Below are 21,034 nucleotides of genomic sequence, written 5' to 3' on the forward strand. Positions count from 1 at the left end.
GGTGACCCAGTGAAACCAGTAGGACCAGACAATCCAGCAGTGGAACCGGGTGATTGGGTCCTCACGATACAGTGATAAAGAAGAAAAGCTGGGCTGGTCTGAAGTGGGAAGGTCTATTTCAAGTCCTGGTGACAACAGTGGTGAACAACCTGGGGTCACCTCTCACTCTACATGATGGGACTAAGGTTGCCACAGGGGACAGAATAGGCTGGTGGCCTTTCTAGAGACTATCCGCCCGGCGACTGTGGGGAAGTCTGGGCTTCAAAGGGGGCCCCATTATATAGGCATTTTAGGGGGTCGTCTCAAACCCAGTGAAGAAACCACCTGATCCCAGTCGCTATAGAGGATAAATCACTCTGCAGATAATTAGGAGAAAGTCCCCTGTGAGAACCTGATCATAGACAGACCTCAGCCATGACATCCATTCTGACACCTGGAGATGTGTGGACTGAGAGGTATTTTGACATGTATGATGTTCCTAATAGTAACTGTAACTGGTCCTGTAATATGATATAAAGTTCATATATACAAACAAATGTTAACGTTACAGAGATTTAGTACTGAGGTCCCTTCATCAGTCATAAGTTTCCAAAGACAGCCAATGCAAATGGTTGAATCTGTTGTTTCCTGCTGTGACATCAGCAGTGCCACCTGGTGCAGAGCAGACCTCTGGTAGCTCTGCCATGAAGACAAAAAAAAAAAAAAAAAAAATCTGACCTAAACTGCCGCCTAAGGGGCAGGGCAATCTGTGCGCTGATCCACTTCTTTAGGTCTTTTCAGCTGTTTCCTGTCAATAATGTTACAGATCTCTACAAGGTCGTCTGGGAAACAAGGAGGAGAAACCCAGAAGAAGTTCTTTCGGTCCAGACGATCTACCACCATCTCAGGGGATCATTCGACCCTCAGGTCTACATCAACACCATCAGCGTTCCACAGGGGGGTCCCGATGAGTTTAAGGCCAGGAATCGGACAGATGTTTGTGAATCACACTGAAGACACTGTGAGAGGACTCACTGAACAGCTCGGACCCACGTCTATGATGACGTGGCAACATCGTATGGCTTTGGACGTGCTGCTGGCTGAAAAAGGTAGTGTGCGCAAAATGTTTGGCTCATTCTGTTGCACCTTTATCCCAAACAGCGTTGCACCTGACCACAGCATCATCCAGGCCCTGAAGGATCTGACTGACCTCTCTGAGGAACTGGCCGAGAACTCTGGCATCTATGACCCCTTTTCCAGGATGTTTGAGGGGTGGTTTGGTAAATGGACTGGACTGAGACAATCCATGTTCCTATCTGTGGGGGTGGGGACTGCCTTAACTGCTGTATGTGGTTGTTATTGTTGTGTTCCCTGTATTAGGAGTCTCAACCTCTGATGGATCGACGTCACCGCCACCAAAATGATGCTTTATCGGGGGGGTGGCTCAATGATTATGCCCCTACTAATAAAAAACTGATCTCATTGGTACTGAAGTGAAAGCATTATGATGCATATTATAAAAATCTAGCCGAAGAATAATATGTTAACGCTAAAGTGGTGGAAATACACAGTATCACATGATGTTTTCTCTTGCTGAAGCTACCATTTTATTACCTTTAAGCTTGCAACAGATATATGTGATATATTCTCATATATTCATGATAAGCTTGTTTTGTTGAAATCAGTTATACTCATTGAATATCAGTGTCATAATCCACTGGTATGGGTAGATCAATGTTTTATAGGTGAAAATTTGCATTATTGATTGCTCATACTCCATGAATCATTTTAATTCATTTTATCATAAACATTTGTATTCTTTTTGTTTTGTTTTTCCTTTCTCTTCTGTTATAATTTTGTTTCATTTATTATTTTTATGTTTTTTTATAAAAATTTTCTGGAATCTCTTGATTTGAAAGCATATTTACTGAATACAGTCTAAACAGGGGGGATATGTTAGAAAATTTAGGCTATTAGACTATATTCTGTAAATACCAGGTGTCCAGAGCACGAGTCATGGATGGGTTATGATGACATTGTGCAAGAATGCCCGGACATATCCACTCAGGATATGTCTACCAGTTCTTTGCTATTGTTTGTTCCAGTTTGGGACCAAAGCGTACTTGTTGTCCATCCAGTTTGGGACCAGAGCGGGCTGCTGCCCTGAAGGAGATCAGGCCATGGGGCAGGTGGAGAAAGTGTACAGACGTGGTCACTGAACCCATGCATCACTGTGTTTTGAATACCTAAGCCGATGGTGAACCTGATCAACGTCATAATATTTGTACACTTGGTCCAATGATTGTAATACTCATGTTCTTTCATAAGATCTTACACTTCCTGTTGATAGTCAGTCAACTGCTGCATCTCACTGTATGTACTTGACTCCTTGCAAGTAAAATCTTCTGATTCCAGAATCCAGTGACTCTGTCTTTTGTCTAAGAGGATATCATGATTTTTCTATCAGTGGCTACATGTGTATGTTGAGTATAGAAGCGTATGTCTGTGCTTGTATTCTCTTGTAAAAGTCAATAAAGAATATCTAAAAAAAAAAAAAAAAAGAAATAGGACCAATGTCTCCAACTGGTCAGATATAGACCAGTTTAGGTTGGACTTTAATCTGTGGACACTGTGGACCCTCAGAAACACAAGTTTTAGTTGGACTGGTTTATAGATACCATGAGTTGAGTTCTGAGCTGAAGTTGAATTCAAAGTGTTGGTTGATGTTGTTGAAGTGGACTCGTCCTATTGGACAGACTGGACCCCAGTGCATGTGTCCAACTGTGATGGTCCAGACCTCCATCTGCTGCAGCTCATAGACTGACTGATACCAGTGGACCCCCTCTAGACCCTGGACATGTGGACCACACACACACGTACAGATGCACCTTGAACTGTGGACACTAACTGGGCTTCACATTCAACTGGATGGACTGGGTTTAAACCTGGGTTTAAACTCAACTGTGCTTTGAACTGAGCTCAGATTAAAGGAGTGTTTGTTGGTTCAGCCCAGTCTCTGACAGGTTCAACTGGACCGGCTTTACCTGATCTCAGTTCTACCAACGTGGTTCTGCTCACACCTGTTCACTCTGCTCACTGGGAACGTTGTGAAACATGGTCATGTGACTGTTACTGATGCATTGTGGGTGTTTTGTGTGTGTTTGTCCTGGTGTTACCTCCGACAGTGAGATAGAGGGCGGGGCTCTGAGACGACGAGAAGCTGTGGTTATAAACGTCCACATGATAAACACATGTGTAGTTCCCTCGGTGGGCGTAGCCCATGGCAGACAACAGGAAGTGGGCGGAGTGACTGACAGCCGGCAGGGAGAGGTTCAGCGGCTTCTTGGTGTCTGAGATCAGCTGGAAGGAGCCTCCTGGGTACTGTGGTTGGACGGAGCATGTGATGGTGAAGTCGGAGCCGACGAGCACCCGGAACCCCTGCTGGTAGACCCCAAAGACCCCGTCAGACAGGGAGATGTTGGGCTGAGGCAGCAGATCTGTCCACACACAGAGACATGATTGGACCAAGCAGCACACATGAGCACAAACAAGCAGTCAGAGAATCCATCCTCCTCAGAGACACAGATGGATCTGATCCACAGGAGTTTGGGATGGGATGAACACTGACCAATGAAAACATGGAGGAATGGCTCATTTAGAGCACAGCTGACCTTCAAAGGCATTATGGGTAAAAAAGGACACACATGCGGTGGTTTTACAGTCTCACATGTCAACATTTGGTCCTTTTGTCCTAAATGAGACGAATGTGAAATATGTTTGTGTTTTCAGCCTCATCTGGTCCGAATGAAAACATTCATTTGGGATCTGGGCGTTACAAAGGTCAAAGGTCAATATTTGACACATTTGACAGAAAAAAACAATGAACTGAGACAAAATAATCAACTGATGAAATGAACAGATTCATTAGATGTAACTTTAAACTTCAGAGTCAGAACCATCTGGTCACTGAGAATTCATTTAAGACATGGTTTGTGTCCATTTGTACCTGAACACACCACGTCCACAGCAGATGAGAGATTATAGGGATAATCTAGTCCAACACAGTCCCTCAGTCCAGATGTCAGCTTTACACAAGGAACTGAGACCCACCACGCAGATCTGTCTGTAGAATCATCTGTTCTTTTGACTGAAACAGCTGATCCACAGTCCAGATACTGACACACAGCAGATCCAGACTCCAGGTCCCAGTGTTTATAGTAGTCTTCTACTGGTCTCCACTGACCCTGGTGTTGGATCTCCAAAGTACCAGCACAGCGGCTCGGCTGTCCCACCAACCTGACACCACCTGGATCTGAGCAGAGACACAAAGACAGGAGGACTGGTTCAGCTGTTTAGAAAATGTTTGGACTGTCATCCAAGAGACGAAGAGAGACAAAACGTTTTCAAAAGAGCTGAACCAGTCCAGTAGAACCGAGAAGAACCATGACCTGGACAAATGAGAACCTACACAGACAAAGAAAGGAGTCTAAGAAAGGTAAAGTAAGGTAAGGTAAAATAAGATCAGATCAGACTTTATTGATCTCTCCATGGTGAACTTCCACAGCTGACAACAGCAAATACAACAATAAAGTGCAGGGAAGACGATCTGAAAATATACACTTATGAAACATGTATTTATATAAATTTAGATTTAAATGTAAATATTACATTCATATTTACATTATATTTACACAAGCACATGGTGTGATATGGGGGGGGGGGGGGGGGTCCTGTGAACTGTTCTGTATTCTGATGGCTGTGGGAAGGAATGACCTATGCTATCCCTTATTGGACGTGTAAAAGTCTGTCATATGAAAGCCATGCCCCATTGGTACCTGAACAGGTGAGTCCAGCAGCTGGTCCAGGTGAGCAGGTCTTCCCAGCTGAGCTGGACCTTCTACAGTCCAGGACAGAAGACTCATTTCCTTCACACTGGAGCTCACTGGTCCAGACTGGAGCCTCCCCCTTTCTATAGAGCGCCCCCTGGAGGAGCCCAGGAGCCCCACAGCCCAGCTCCCTACAGACCACCTGGGTATCGTTAAGGTCCAAATCCTCTTCACACACCGAGGACCAGGACTGGTTGGACCGGACCTCCAGTCTGCCTGAACACTGACTGGAACCATGGACCAGTCTGACAGAGTCTGTGGACACACAACAACACACAGACATGTTTAAAGACACAAAAGCCCCTGGACAGACGGGAGTGTGAGGGTGGACTCTTTCAATGACTGACAGGAGTGTCAGTCATTAGTGACACAGGAACTAAATAGGACTCATGGACCAGTTCAGCCAGAGACACAATGTCCTCAAAGAAAACACAGTCAGATTTGGAGTGTTTATAAAAAATGTTTTCTTTAAATAAGAAAATACAACAACTGCTGAGAAAACTTTTTTCAACCACTTTTACACACAGATCCCAGAAAAAAGGTCAGATTGTGATTCCACCTTTTTTCCCACTATTGTCTGATTTCCACAGCCAAGACAAAGGCGGAACAGGTGAGACAGGCTGGACTTCTACACAGTGGACCAAAGGGGTGGGGACGCAGCGCTCATTTTTAAATACCCCCGGCATGGGAAAGACAGCAGACGCATATGGAGGCACCAGCATGGATTCTGCCCCCCACCACAGTAGTTGGCCTGCTGCAGATGGCTTCATGCCTGGCATCCTGCCCACTGCAGCTACATGACACTGGTGCTGTAGCTGAATCATGCCGGTGCCTCCATATGCGCCCGCTGTCTCTCCCACGCTGGGGGTCGCCGTCATCCAAACTTCACACCTTGGTTGTGGAACCAGAGGTGTTCCTTTCCACAGCGTTCCAGAATCCTGATCCCACCTTTATCAGGGTTCTGTTCCTACCTCCAGAGGAGTTCCAGAGCCGTGACAGAAGTGGGACCAAATGATCCCAACATTGCGTTTACACAGACGTCGTTCTGGAATAAAGGTGAAATATTCCCTCAACAGAAGTGCTGTGGAAAAGGGGCTTTTGATGCCACTACAGTGTTTGTTTAGTTTAATACTCTGGCTAACAGGAATGGTAGGTAGAGTAGCTGTCAATCATTCCCATCATACCTGTCGGCGGCCTGCTATGTCACCAACTGTGTAACAGTGCGGTCCAACGAATAGGACCTAATAATGCCTCAAAAACACCAGCTACAGCCCATCATTGCAGTTTATTTTATTCATATCCTATGTTTATTTTTTAAGCATATAAGGGATGTAATAAACACATGAGACAGCTACAGATAAAGACAGGACATTTGGATTCTCCTCAGATGACGCTGAACATACAGCGTTGGGGCCCCCTGGTGGCCTGGGGGCTCTAAGCATTGGCCTAGTTGGCCTAAAGCACCAAAGGGCTCTGCCTCAGGTCCACTGTGTGGATCCTCAGTCACAGGTTAGAGTTAGTTTAACGTCAGCGCTGGTGGACACACAGTCATTCTGAAGTCAGACTGAACATTCAATATGTGTGAGTGGGGTCTGTTCAAAGGCAGTGGGTTTGATGCACGCACACAATCCCAGTGGTCAGTGAATGCACCATAATGCAGTGTGTTTGATCAGTGACCTGTGCACTGGTTCATCTCAGACCACTGGAAACATGTGGCTCATGTCAAACATCTGCATTTAAGGACATGGTTTAGTGTCAGTGATGTTTCCATGGTGTCCTCAGAGTCCAGCAGACCCACATAGAGCTGGAAAAAGAGCACATGGACCAACACAAAGTCCAGTTCAAACTAATGGACTCGGTCCTTCTCAGCTGTTCAACAGCCTGTTGCAAAGCAGAGTCATGTGACCACGTTCATGGACTGGAACTGAATTCAGCTGCATGTGTTTGATGTTTCAGTCCAACTGTCCAATGTGTGGACCTGTTCTGACTGGGTTTGGTTTGACACAGCTCAGATTAAACACACCTGAATGGACTCATGGAAGAACTCTGACAGAATCAGGACCATCATCAGTAGACTTACCTGAACAGGTGAGGAACAGGGCGGAGCCAAAGGAGTAACGCTCAAATCTCTCACAGTCTGTCACTGTAGATGTAGAGAGAAGACAGATGGGGCTCATGAACCGCACAGGATTATATGAACCAGATGAATCAGATTCTCTCCCAGAAACAGCAGATCCACAGTCCAGTTGACGACATATGACATCTACTGCCTTCAGGGTCCAGTGGTCAGAATAATAATGTTTATATCCCACGTCTCTCCATTTTCCACGATCTTTGATCTGTACTTCACCGTCACAGCGACTGGCTCCTCCCACCAACCTGAAGTGGACAGACTCTGTAAAAATAAGACAGACCAGTCAGAGACCAGTCCAGAACCACATGGACTGGATTATTGACCACATATGGTTTCCATGTGTGAACAGTGTTTTCAGTCCCACTGACAGATTTTGTGTCCAAACGGACTCAGTTCATCCCTCATTCATTCAGTCAGTGAATTGAATGGCTCAGTCTGCTCCTGTTTGTCAGTGTTTCCTTCACTTGTGGATCTTTAAAGCCACACTTGTCCAAATGTCAGGAACAGGAGCTGAGCGTGCTCAGTGGAGCTTCTGTAAACCCATCCTTCCTGAATCCTCTGCATTGGCTCCAGTTTGTTCAGATGAAAACCACCTGAACCAGGATGTTCAGCTTCAGCCCAGTTCACATCCCTCCTTTCTGCATTTCTTACCTGTTGAAGTGCTGTTGTTTTCAGACAGGAGCCCTGCAGGAAAAACACAAAGGACAGCCATGAAAATAGGACAATATTGGGATTAGAAATCAAACATGTCCACATTAGGAACCAAACAGGAAACTGAGGCTGATCAGGTTGGATCCAAATCTGTCTGAACTGTGTTTGTGCTTTGACTTTGACAAACGGCGTCTAAATACCAAAGCAGCACATGAGACACAGATGAAGGTTCAAATACAAATATATGACATGATTGAACAGCAGCAGATGAACAACGACAAGACGAAACTGACACATTGAGTTGGATCAGTATCAGTCAAACTGGAGGAATCATTAATTAATCACCTGAAATGGACCCAGACTTGATTAAACTGATTATTGTTCAGTTTGTGTTTGATGGTTGAATTCTAAAAACACTGAAGCAGAACTGATCTGGACTTATTCTACTCATATGGATCATTTGGATCATTTGAACCCAGATGTTGAGTTGAACAGGTTCTGTCAGTGGATTGTGGAACAGCAGTTGATGGACAGACTGTGGAACCAATCAGAGAGCTAGAATCAGCAGCTGCTGTAACAAACAGGAAGTGAAGAATCCAACTGTTGAATTCAGCTGAAGCTTTAATATCATGTTCAACTCACTATCTAAACCAAATCTACACACACAAACATGACTTCCTGTTTCTGTCCACACAGGCACCACAAGGCACGACAGCATCAGCCAATCAGCTGTCTACATGTCTACATCTATTACTGTGGTCACCATAGCAACCAGGAACCACAGGAACCCAGTGTGGTTGGGTTCAAGTCTTTCCATCCCATGATACGGATCAGAAAAGTGATGAGTGAGATCGTGGGAAAAACAGCAGATCCATTTGGACGCCTAACCCTCTGTTATTGATCAGCAGACATATAGAAATATATATTCTACTCACAAAAAGTACACTTTCACATGAACTTTAAGAAAGCACCTAAAATGCACCAGAACAGGGAAGTCAAACTCATTTGAGTTCAGGTTCCACATTCAGCCCAAGATGAAGTCAAGTGGGCCGGACCAGTGGAATAATACCAGTGAAAAAAGCATCAATTATATGATGAAACTCAGAGGAAATTCAAAGGTTATTTTATCAAAACAGAGAAAACTGAAGAAAAGGTGACTTTTTCAGTCCAGTCTGTCATGAACTGAACATAAACCCAGTGTGTCCATCCACTGTCACTGATCCAACTGCATGGGTTTGACTGGACAATCAGTGTTTGTTTTTGTTCATTTTTCTACATTTTGTTGTCTTTTTTATTAGTTTTTATTGAAATTTGTTCAGTTTTAGGCCTATTTTGTTCATATTACTTATAATTTTATCGATTTTTTTTCATTCATTTTTCATTTTATTGACCACTTTGGCTGTTTTTTTGCTAATTTTGTTGCATATTTCATTAATTTCGACTTCATTTTGGTCAGTTTTTGCTTATATTTTTAACATTATTTGTTTTTGTTGGCTTTAATTTACATTTTTTTCCACTTTTGTTCAATTTATTTATTATTTAATATACATAAACTTAGTGTGTCCATCCACTGTCACTGATCCAACTGCATGGGTTTGACTGGAGAATCAATGTTTGTTTTTGTTCATTTTTCTACATTTTGTTCCCTATTTTATTAGTTTTTATTAAAATTTGTTCAGTTTTTGGCCTATTTTGTTCATATTACTTAAAATTTTATTGATTTTTTAATTCATTTTTCATTTTATTGACCATTTTTGCTGTTTTTTTTTTTTTTTTTTTGCTAATTTTGTTGCATATTCATTCTTGTCAGTTTTTGCTTATATTTTTAACATTGTTTTTTTTTTTTTTTTAACTTTTTTTTTCCACTTTTGTTCATTTTATTTATTATTCAATATATACATAAACCCAGTGTGTCCATCCACTGTCTCTGATCCAACTCCATGGGTTTGACTGGACAATCAGTGTTGTAGACCAGGGCTGTCAAACTCATTTTAGTTCAGTTCCACATTCAGCCCAGTATGATCTGCAGTGGACAGGACCAGTGAAATAACACCAGTGAAAAAAGTAAAATTATATTATGATTATGTTTATATCTACATTGTTTCCTTAAAAATCTGAATAATGTGAACAATGTGAAATGTCTTAAGGAAAACAAGTGCAGTTTTAAAAATATTCTGCCTCTGTTTATCAGTTTATCATTTACACATGTGCGTTACAAATTACATTACAATTACAAATACACAAAACATGTACTAACAGGTATAATATTGATAAAATTGCATTTACTTTTCTCAAGACATTTCACGTTGTTCATATGTCTTCAGGTTATTCACATTTTTTGTAAAAGGACAGTTTGTTCATGTAAAAATTTTCATGAAATTTTACTTTTTTACACTAAAACAAAGATAAAATCTACAGTTGTCATTATTTATAGGTTATTATGACAGTATTTTTCTGGTCTGACCCAATTGAGATCTAATTGGTTTATATGTGTATGTAAAATGATTTTTACACTTTTGATTGTTAATATCTTCAGTGTATTTTTTGCATTTCACAAATTCATCCTACGGGACAGATTTGACCCTTTGGCAGACCAGATTTGACACCTGTGTTATAGAAAATAACAGTGTTTCCACAGTAACTATGGAGCCTCTGAACGTCCAAATATGGTCATATCTGATGACCATGAAAAGATGAAGAACTGTATTTTACATCAATTATTGACATGGATTGATGGGATTAGTGGATCAACAGGAATTAAACAGTTCAGATCAGTAGATGGTTTTGGGTCAGTGGTTTTTTGGGTCTTTATGGGTTAAAATTAAATAAAAACACAACGCCTGAATGAACATCTACCTTCTTCTAAACTGAATAAACAGTGTCTTTTTCAGTCCAGTCTGTCATTAACTGAACATAAACCCAGTGTGTCCATCCACTGTCATTGATCCAACTCCATGGGTTTGACTGGTGAATCAGTGTTGCATGTTCTTAAGTTTTGTTCATTTTATTGATTAATTTGTTCATTTGAGTTCATCACAGTGATTAATTCTTAACACTTGTATTGTTTGTCTTTTTTTTATTTCCTTGTTTCCTGCGACAGGGATGACAGATGGACATGAACATGAACGTTTTAATCTGCTCTGGTCCATCTCTACTCTGGGTTTAATGTTCTGTACATGGTCCCTGAAATACAAAATAATAAACTGAATAAACTCAGTTTTACACTCATTTACCATCAAGGCAGTAGGTTTGATTCTGACACTGGTGTGGACACTAAAGTGCTCCAAGGCAGCACTCCTGAAAGTTGATATTTTTTTGTATTTGCGATCATAATTTCACATCATGTTGAGCTGATCAAACAAGCAAACAATTATGTCAGAAAAAAAATGTAGCAATTGACAAGTTTATAAAGTATATGTGAATATTTAAAAACAAAACAAGAATTTAATGCATTCTGCAAAATTATTCTAATGATGAACATATGCATCATTATTGAACTGCACCTGAGAATTTACAGCCTCTACTCCTCTACCTCCTTTACCTCCTCCCTCCTCTACCTGCTCCACTCCTCTGCCTCCTTTCTCCTCTACCTCCTCCCTCCTCTCCTTCTCCATCTCCTCCCTCATGTCCTTCCTCTATCTCCTACCTCCTCCTCCCTCCTTTTCTCCTCTACCTCCTCCCTCCTCCTCCTCCTCTCTACTCTCTGTCTCCTGACATAAATATGTTGATTCATGACATATGAACAGATTCTGGATACACTGATCATACAGTTTGATGGTACAGTTACTGTCTGAGCAAAAAAGGCTTTTACTTTCAATTATTACATGGAATTTATCCCCCAAAAATATGGATAAACTCACATCTAGAATCTGAGGTTTTATTGTATTTTCTTCACAAATTTCCTTTATGTGTTTTTTATGCAGTTGCTCTCTTCCATAGAAATGCATTAAAATAATAAGTAAAATAACTTTTAAAAGTGTATCTGTTTGTCATTAAATAGTGTCTTTTATTCAGTATCTGTGTTGAGCCTCTACAGTTCTATACCCTTGAACTAACTTACACTTTGACTCCAACAGAAGTGTCTTACGACCAGTTTTCTTTTCTTTGACATCCTTTACATCCTAATTACCGAGCACACACACACACACACACACACACACACACACACACACACACGTCCAAATGTACATGTAAATCACATCACTGATATTCAAATCCGTCTAGCTGATGTGACCCAGACAGAACAAATACAAACATGTTGAAAACTTACGTTAGCGCTCCAACTAGTAGGTTCCTTTGACAAGTAGATGGAGTGACAGCGGGGACGGCCAATCACATGTACGTTAGCAAAACCACAGAGCCAATCGGAAAGCGACATTTATGTTAGAGGCGGGACTTCTAGCGGAGACCGACTGTTAACCCTTTGTGTGCCATAATCATTGACTAAACACTACGGACAGCGGTTGGACTGATAGTGAGTACACAGTATTGGATGGATATTGGTAGGGACGTGTCCCTAGTGTCCATATGCAATTCTACGCCCCTGTTTATCATTATGACAGTCACATGACCACCAGCACACGCTATGACTGATGTCAAACACACACGACAGGTGTGTAACCACGGTGAAGCCTTTCAGCTGTGTGTGTGTGTGTCCACCCTCCCTCATACCTTGCATCCAGAAGGACATACAGATGATCATCAGTCTGTGGTCCATGTCCAGTCTCATGCTCTGCTCGTCTCTTCTCTGAGTCGTCCTCTTCTCTGTCTCTGACCAGGACATCACTCATTCTTATCTCCTCATCTCCTCTGCTGTGGTTGGGCTTCTACGTCACACGCCTTCACATATTTGAGCAGTAATATTCCACTATGAGTCCCAACCGCTGTTTTCTGGACACAATGATTCAATCATTTACAAAAAGGTTGAATATAGAAAATCGAACAGTCTAATGTGGAGTTCTAGTCACATATGAGTGTGGATGGAAACGTAATGGTTGAAGGAACTCATCTACTGCTACTAAGTCCAACTGTGGTCAGTCCAGCTGCAGACTCAACACCCACAATGCACCACTGCACCAGGACACACCACCTGAATCACACTATTATTGTTTGTTTCTTTTGGAGGAGCTGTCCATCACAGTTGATTTACTTTATTTGTTATTTTTATATTGGTTTACACACCGTGTGCACAATCATTAGGCACATGAGTATTTTGACCATATCATCATATTTATGCCAGTTTTATCCTCCAAACTATATAAATGACATTTGTGGTTGGAATTAGTCATTCCCAGGTGATATATATTTGTATAAGAGGAGAGAGTACGGCCTCAAATGTTACCAGCCTATATGAAGGTGTGCAGAATTTTAAGGAAGCTTCTGTACTTCAGCTGAAATGACCAAAAACAGGGATTAAGTAACAGTGAAGAGTCAAATATGGTTATTAAAAAAAAAAAAGTTCAGACAGATGAAACGATGTGGAAACAGCTCAACTATTGAAGCATGACCATAAGATGATCATGTTTTATAGGAAACAGTCGAGAGGGTCATAAAATATGCAAAGAGAAGAAAACACACAAATGAACAACAAAAGATTTAAACAGAATCCAGAGGGAAAGGACCAGGAACACATGGACCTGCAGAACCACTATGTTACAGAACCAAAACTGACCTGGAGGGTCCAGACAGAGAAGATGTTCAGGCCTCAGAGACAAGGTCCTGGTGAGAAAGGCTGGAATAGAGCAGCACAGAACCAGAGCCAGAAGAGGAAACATCAGGACTGGACCAAGAACCATCTGAAGACACATTTATTCTAGGTTTAATGGACAAATGAGCTCAGAGGAACTGTAGATGGAGCAGACAGATGGAGCCACGGCTGCAGCAGGAACATCACAGAACTCCACTTCCACTCAGAGCCAAGGTGTAGGTAGACTTCTGCTATGGACTGGTGTTCTTACACAGGACACACATGGACCTGTATGGACTGAACAGGAACAAGAACTGAACTCCCAAAGACACTTCCAGTTTGTACAAGACACGTCCATCAGTCAGAGGGAAAGGAAAAAGTCTGGATCTGTCAAGAAAGGGTTTTTTTCCTGATTGTTCACATGTATCCAAGTATTCTACTGTGTGTGCAGTATCCAAGTATTCTACTGTGTGTGCAGTATCCAAGTATTTAAAGAAGGAAGAATAATGACATGGATGTCTTCCTCACCTGAACTAAACCCCATTGACAATTGGTCCTCCTAACCCTGACCCTGTTCCTAACCCTGACCCTGTTCCTAACCCAGAGCCCCAGTCCCTCAGAGTGCTCCCCCAGGAGGGTTGTGTCTACTTCTCCACCTAACCCTAACCCTTAACCCCCAACCTAAACCTAACTTCTGCCTCCTCCTTTAACCTGAACCTCATACAGTAAAATACAATCAAACAAAATTAAGTAAAATCATACAATAAAATAAATAAATTAATTAAAACAACATGAAATGATATCAAGTAAATCAATCAATCAATCAATCAATAAATAAATAAACTGAAGAAAAATAAAATACAGAAAATTAAAATGGGATTAAATAAAACCAAATTAAATAAATTCCAAATGTACAGGGTGGGGAAGCAAAATTTACAATGAACATTTAGTTGTTTTTTCTCAGCAGGCACTACGTCAGTTGTTTTGAAACCAAACATATACTGATGTCATAATCATACCTAACACTATTATCCATACCTTTTCAGAAACTTTTGCCCATATGAGTAATCAGGAAAGCAAACGTCAAAGAGTGTGTGATTTGCTGAATGCACTCGTCACACCAAAGGAGATTTCAAAAATAGTTGGAGTGTCCATAAAGACTGTTTATAATGGAAAGAAGAGAATGACTATGAGCAAAACTATTACCAGAAAGTCTGGAAGATACTATTAAAGAAGAATGGGAGAAGTTGTCACCCCAATATTTGAGGAACACTTGCGCAAATTTCAGGAAGCGTGTGAAGGCAGTTATTGAGAAAGAAGGAGGACACATAGAATAAAAACATTTTCTATTATGGACATTTTCTTGTGGCAAATAAATTCTCATGACTTTCAGTAAACTAATTGGTCATACACTGTCTTTCAATGCCTGCCTCAAAATATTGTACATTTTGCTTCCCCACCCTGTACAATAAAATAAAAATAAATATCTCAAATAAAAGTAAAATCAGTGTAAAACAGAAAATCTAATAATGTAAAATTAAATACATTTAAAAATAAGTTTTCCACTAAATGTCATTATAAATATATGATAAAACAAACAACTTCAATAAAAATTCAATCAAATACAGAAAATTAAAGTAAAATGAAATATGAAATAAAAAAGGCATGTTCTATTAAAAAGTACTGAAGCATTGCAGTTAATTTTAAAAGTTTCAAAATGGTCAAATTCAGTTCACCCTTAAAGGTTCTATTGCATTTGAGGTGTGTGTGATTATTCTTACAATCAAAATGACTCAAATTTACAGACATTGTGGACGATCAAACAGCTTAAATAATGTACAAAGACAAAAATAATCTATTACCAGCAAATATACAGAAAGTATTCAGTATTCCTGGGGGGGGGGGGCTTTATAATTTAAGGGGGAAAATTAACTTTAAAATTCACTTAATACTTACGACTAGGAAAGGTTTCTGTGTTTCAGTCAGCGGGGTGAGACTGTGGAACAGATTCAACATGGAGTTAAAGCAACATCCAAGCACCAAAGAATTTAAAAGGACGAAAAAAGACGCAATGTTTCAGAGGTACAGGGATGAGGGAGGGGTTGGGGATCACTGGGAGATAGAAGGATGGACAAGTATGTGGATGGAGACGTACAGGAGTGTGTGTGTGTGTGTATACATATATATATATATATATATATATGTATATATATAAAAATGATCAGTTATCATTATTATCGTGGTATTGTTGAAATTGTGCTCAAAATGTTCAAAAAGTACTAATACACACACTGAAATATTACCCAAGTTGTATTTTGGAAAAAAAAACAACAACAAAAAAACAAATAAAATAATTGGTACAATGTACCTTCTGTTGCAGAAACATTAAAATATTAACCCTTAGTGGTCTGAACCTATTTTGTCCGTTTTTCAGTCCTTTTGATTTTAGCTTTATATACTATATAAACAAATGTTTACTATACCCATGTTTGGGATCTGTTTATTCAGCAAAACTTCATACCTTCACATCACCTCTATATCATCTGTCTATTATTTATTTCACTTTAACCTACAATAAAAACATAAAAATATATAAAATCAGATTTGAAAAATGTATATACTTTATTGCATAAACAACACACAGATGCTTAACGAACCTTTTCAAAGACTTTAAAAGTGAATATTGGTTCCAAATATTAGGTATACAAAATTAACATTGCAATACCTTAAAACTACACTCAAATATTCCACATAAAAGCAGATCTTTACATTGACGTTTTCTCTGGAAAAATGCAGTAATCAAACACGGTTATCATAATTAGAATTTAAACAGTAATACTAACCGTTTGTAATTTTACCGCAGTTTATCGTTGTACTGGTAATCGTCACATCCCTAATATTTAATATATCCCTGTATGTATATATATTGCGTCAGTGTAGTAGTATGTGTCAGTGTTGACGCTGACTCTGTTCTTTTTTTGTTGCTGATCAATAACAGAGGGTTCAGTTTTCTTCCTCTTCACTTTTCTGATCCATATCACAGATGGAAAGAACCGAACCACACTGGGTTCCTGTGGTCCCTGGTTGCTGATAGCTGATTGGCTGATGCTGTGGACAAGAGTTTCACAACTTTATACAAAAAAAAAAGAAAAACACACTGTCCACCACAAAGGACATTCCATAAAAAAAAAAAACACTGCATCTGAAAACACCGCTGCATCATGATGTTTCCAATATAAGCACTTATTTAATTAAAACCAAAAAAGCTTGTACTTTGCTGACATGTCCTGGGTCTGAGGAGGTTAAGCTGAAGTAAACAGTGTGGAAATGGACTTTAACAATACTTGATGAATCAGAAAACTGTCCCTATGCTCGTCCTAAAGACGGTCCAACACTGGTTGAACACAAAACATATGGAGGAAAATGATCATTTCCAGTAAAGTTGAGCTCACAGCTGTTTCCTGTGTGAATGTGTCCTCAGTGCATGTCCACATGTCTCAGTTGGACAACTCACTGCTGATGGAGCTAACACTGTCCTCTGCAGTTTAAGGTTCACCTTCAGTTTTCATGAGTTCAGTGTGTCCCAGTGTCTGACATTCAGCTTTAAAGTTACTAATCTAACATTTACAGCCTTTCACTTTTATATGTTGGGCCCAATTCAAACCTCTGAAATCTAAAGAGAAAAAAAGTACAAAATTCAAATATATCATCCAAACCTTCAGTTCCACTGATCCAGATCCTCCCTCCATCCATGGAAAAGATGAACATCCTGGTATGTCCTGAGGACGGCGTCCCAGGGGAAGGCAGCAGTTCTGTCCACAGAAGAAAATCCACCAAAAACCAGCCTGAATACAAATGTACAGACGATTACTAAGACAGTCCACAGAACAAACATTTACCTTTAACACTGGACAACATTCAGAAGAACTAAGAAAAGAGGACATTTAAGAAGGGCTGTGTTTTCCAGTATAAAAATACCTGTACCCATTTAATAGTGTTTAATTTCAGTCCAACTGGTTGAATCCATGTCAGTCATATGTCAACACATCCACAGCAGTAGAACACACGGCGCCATGTTAGCTTGGAAAGCCTCCATGTTAGCTTAGCTTAGCTCCAGCACAACTCAACTCATATGAAACGGTTTTACAGCTTAATATCAGAACAACTTTCATATCCTGACTGGGTTTAGACATATCCACTTCCATATGACATCTTACATTCTACATTCAGCTAAGAAATGTCTGAACTGAGAGAAATAATCTAAACTAAGCTAATCGGTGCTGCTAATTTACCAGGATAAAGAGAGCAGATTCATGAACTTACTGAACAATGTCCAGTATAAATCTGTAGTTTGCTGCTAGAACTCGTCAACAGGTTTTGTGATTTCTCTGTTAGTGGGTTTCTTCTTTGTCAGTGTCTGAATTACAAAAGAAATGCAGCAGAAATCAGAGGATTCTGATCCTGGACCTGTGAGGCGTTCAGGGTGCGTAGGAAAACACTGGGCTAGGCGGACTAAGGGGCATTTAGGGAAACTACTGTCTGGAATTTAAGGTTACACAATGAGCTGGGTTCCATCAACTCAGTTAAACACTGTTCTATCATGTTCAGTGAAAATAAACAGATTTTAATCAGTATGGAAACACTTTATTTAAAAAATTGAAAACAAATAATTTCATAAATTAATAAGACTTTGTGTTTTAAGGACCCACAGAGGAACGAATCTGAGAGGGGTCTGGTTGCAGACCTCTGCTGTCAGACCCCACCCCCGTAGACCACCACCATGAGGCACCTCCACTGTCAGGGCTGAATAAAGTGTAGCTTTGATATGCTTGAAGAATTATTATTATTATTATTATTATTATTATTACTGACAGTGAGGGGTATTGCACTTCTCCTTTTTGATCTTATTGGAGTTGGAGTTCTTCACCCTACTGGTAGACAGCTGTTCCAGGTGTTAATTTTCCAGGTGTTAAATTTGATGTGTGTGCATTTCTGTGCTTACACTGTAAGACACATTAAGTTGTTTCAACTTGTAAATGAAAGTTCACCTGCTGCCTTGAAAATGTGAGTTAACTTAACTTGAATAATACCATTGTTTAAACTCAGATATTGAAGTTCATAAAGTTGACTTCACTACAATGTTCTCATTGTCCCAACTTTCTTTTCAAAGTTATGAAAGTTGATTCAACTATTAATCACTTGTTGTTACAACTTAAAACTGTGAGTTAAAACAAATATTTTTATATTATCAGTACAAAAAACCTAGACTTAGCTAGTTAAACAAACACACATTTCTGCTTTATAAAAACATCAAGTTTCAAGTTTAAACAACTCACAACATTACATCATCCATTCAAAAAAACCTTGCTTTCTTTTGTCAAAGGAACACACCATTATTACAGATGAGAGGTAGGCCTTCCTTTAGGACAGCGGTAGGCTAATCCAGTCCTTGAGGGCTGGTATCCTGCATGTTTTTGTAAGTGTGTTCTTTTGTTGGCAGCTCCAAGAATAAGTCCAGATTCTTTTAGGTCTCATTTTTATAAATTTATTATTGACTTGATCTGATCACAAACAAAATATAACTCAGCTGAGGCTCCACACCCCAAGTGGGGAAATAGACCCAGTGAAACAAAGAAAATCTAGTGACACAAAGGAATCCTAACTAATACTGACTAACCTGTGATTAAACCCAAGAACACAACCATCCAAATTAAAATAATATTTCATCTTAGAGGTTTCTTTCTTCCAGGTGTGCTGGAAGAGGGAAACTTCTAAAACATGCAGAATTCCAGCCCTCAAGGACTGGATTTGAATACCCCTGCTTTAGGAGAAGCCACAACTTTGGGAGGAGTTTGGATTTCCACACTCGTCTGAGCAAAGCCACTCTGACTCAGGGTGTTTTCAGATGGTGGCTCCAGGAACAGCTGTTCTGGCTGTTGGGACCTTTGACCCCATTGGTGGAAGAGGCTTTGGCACACCTGTGTGGCCTGACTGCTGTATGACGTTCTAAGTAGGTACCATGACTGAGGGGAATGGGTAAGACTGTCGCCATGACCCCCCTGCCTGGTCTAACTGACCAGATAGTTGACAGGCTGATACTCCTGACCCAACATGAACTGTCCATTCTACCTGGACCTTCCGGAACCTTCTCCTGCTAACAGTCACCATTCACCTTAGTCAGTGTCCTATTTGTCAAAACCAGCATGGACAATTATTATATGTGACAAAAATCTGACATCATAATTATTAGCCCCTTATCAGATCCAGACCAAATTTCCAGCACTATTTGTACCTCACATTAATATTCCCACAACACCAGTGGTCGTGATCAGTTTAGAGAGATTTTCAAACTGACATCATTAAGTTATGCTGACACATTTAAATGAACATTTCACTGAACTGGTTTACAATCTGGAGTTGCAATGCCAATAACTCATGAAGTTAAGTTGAAATTTCAGAACTCATTATGTTAAATGGAAGCAAATTATAGAAACAAGTTATGACAACTAATTGAGTTTATGACTTTTTACAGTGTACTCCTTCATCATTGACCTCAAAGTGTCCCTAAATCAGTCCAAAATCAAATATATGCTTCATCTGCAGCGTATATGGAGCTGATTATGTCCATGCCAACCTTGCCATCAGTTTACAGAGTTTAAGGAGGCCACTCAAATGTGGCGGTAACTATTTGTTTTCTAAAGCACAAACCCCCTCCCCTATCCTGCCACTTTTCTTCTTTTTTATTTTCAACTGATGACTTGTAAATACAAGGTCAGTCATCTCGCACTTAGATGAAAAAAACTTCAATCAGTCAAGACTATGAATTGATGAATGTTTAACTTTTGAAAACTAGAACAGCTGAGTTGAAAATCCAAAACTAGTCGGAGCTCCTTGAGTTGAAGAGCAAAAATAAGTGGACATAACTAAATGGGGTTGTAACATTTTGCAGTGTAATACTGTATGTCACTGAAATCCATCCACTGTGTCATATTTAATAAAATCAAACATCACTGTTTATGATCCATGTTTAACCGAATACCATCAGAACATGTATTTATTGGTTCAATGTCATGGATTAATATCAGTGTTTTCATTTGTTTTTTCAGAGAGTTGGAAAAGAACAAACATTTTTCCAAATCAAGGTTTAATGGACTTTTTAATTTCATCAATACGTTTCTGTTTAAATAATTTGTCACTACTATACACCTTATTCATTTATTTTCATTGTTTGCATATTTTCATGTCAACCTCCATGTTTAAAGTTGTAGTTTTTACTTTAGACTTCTATTGTCACTGATTGGTCCTGTGCTGCTGTCCCCTACTGTCCTCTAGTGGCGACAATAACAAACTACAGCGAATAGATTTATTATTCATGTAAGTGATGAAACCTGTTAAAGCTGTAATGAATAACCCACAGCTGTTCACACACACACTTTAATAGAACTGTTGATTGAACATGAATCAGGAGGAGTAAATACAAGTCAGAATAATAATGAACAGATGGAGTCAAAGGACCATATATGGACACACGGAGCATTAGAGATGGAAAAGTATTAAACACATGTAAATGTGTCCATCCAAAACTCAGACTGCTGTCTTCATCTGAGGTTCAATCTGCTTCACAGTAAAACAAAACGAAACTAAGGCAGCGATAAAAACAACAAGAAAAAAATCATACAAGAAGTTCTGACAAATACC

The sequence above is a fragment of the Sphaeramia orbicularis genome, chromosome 14 (assembly GCF_902148855.1).
Source record: "Sphaeramia orbicularis chromosome 14, fSphaOr1.1, whole genome shotgun sequence".
Taxonomy (NCBI): Eukaryota; Metazoa; Chordata; class Actinopteri; order Kurtiformes; family Apogonidae; genus Sphaeramia; species Sphaeramia orbicularis.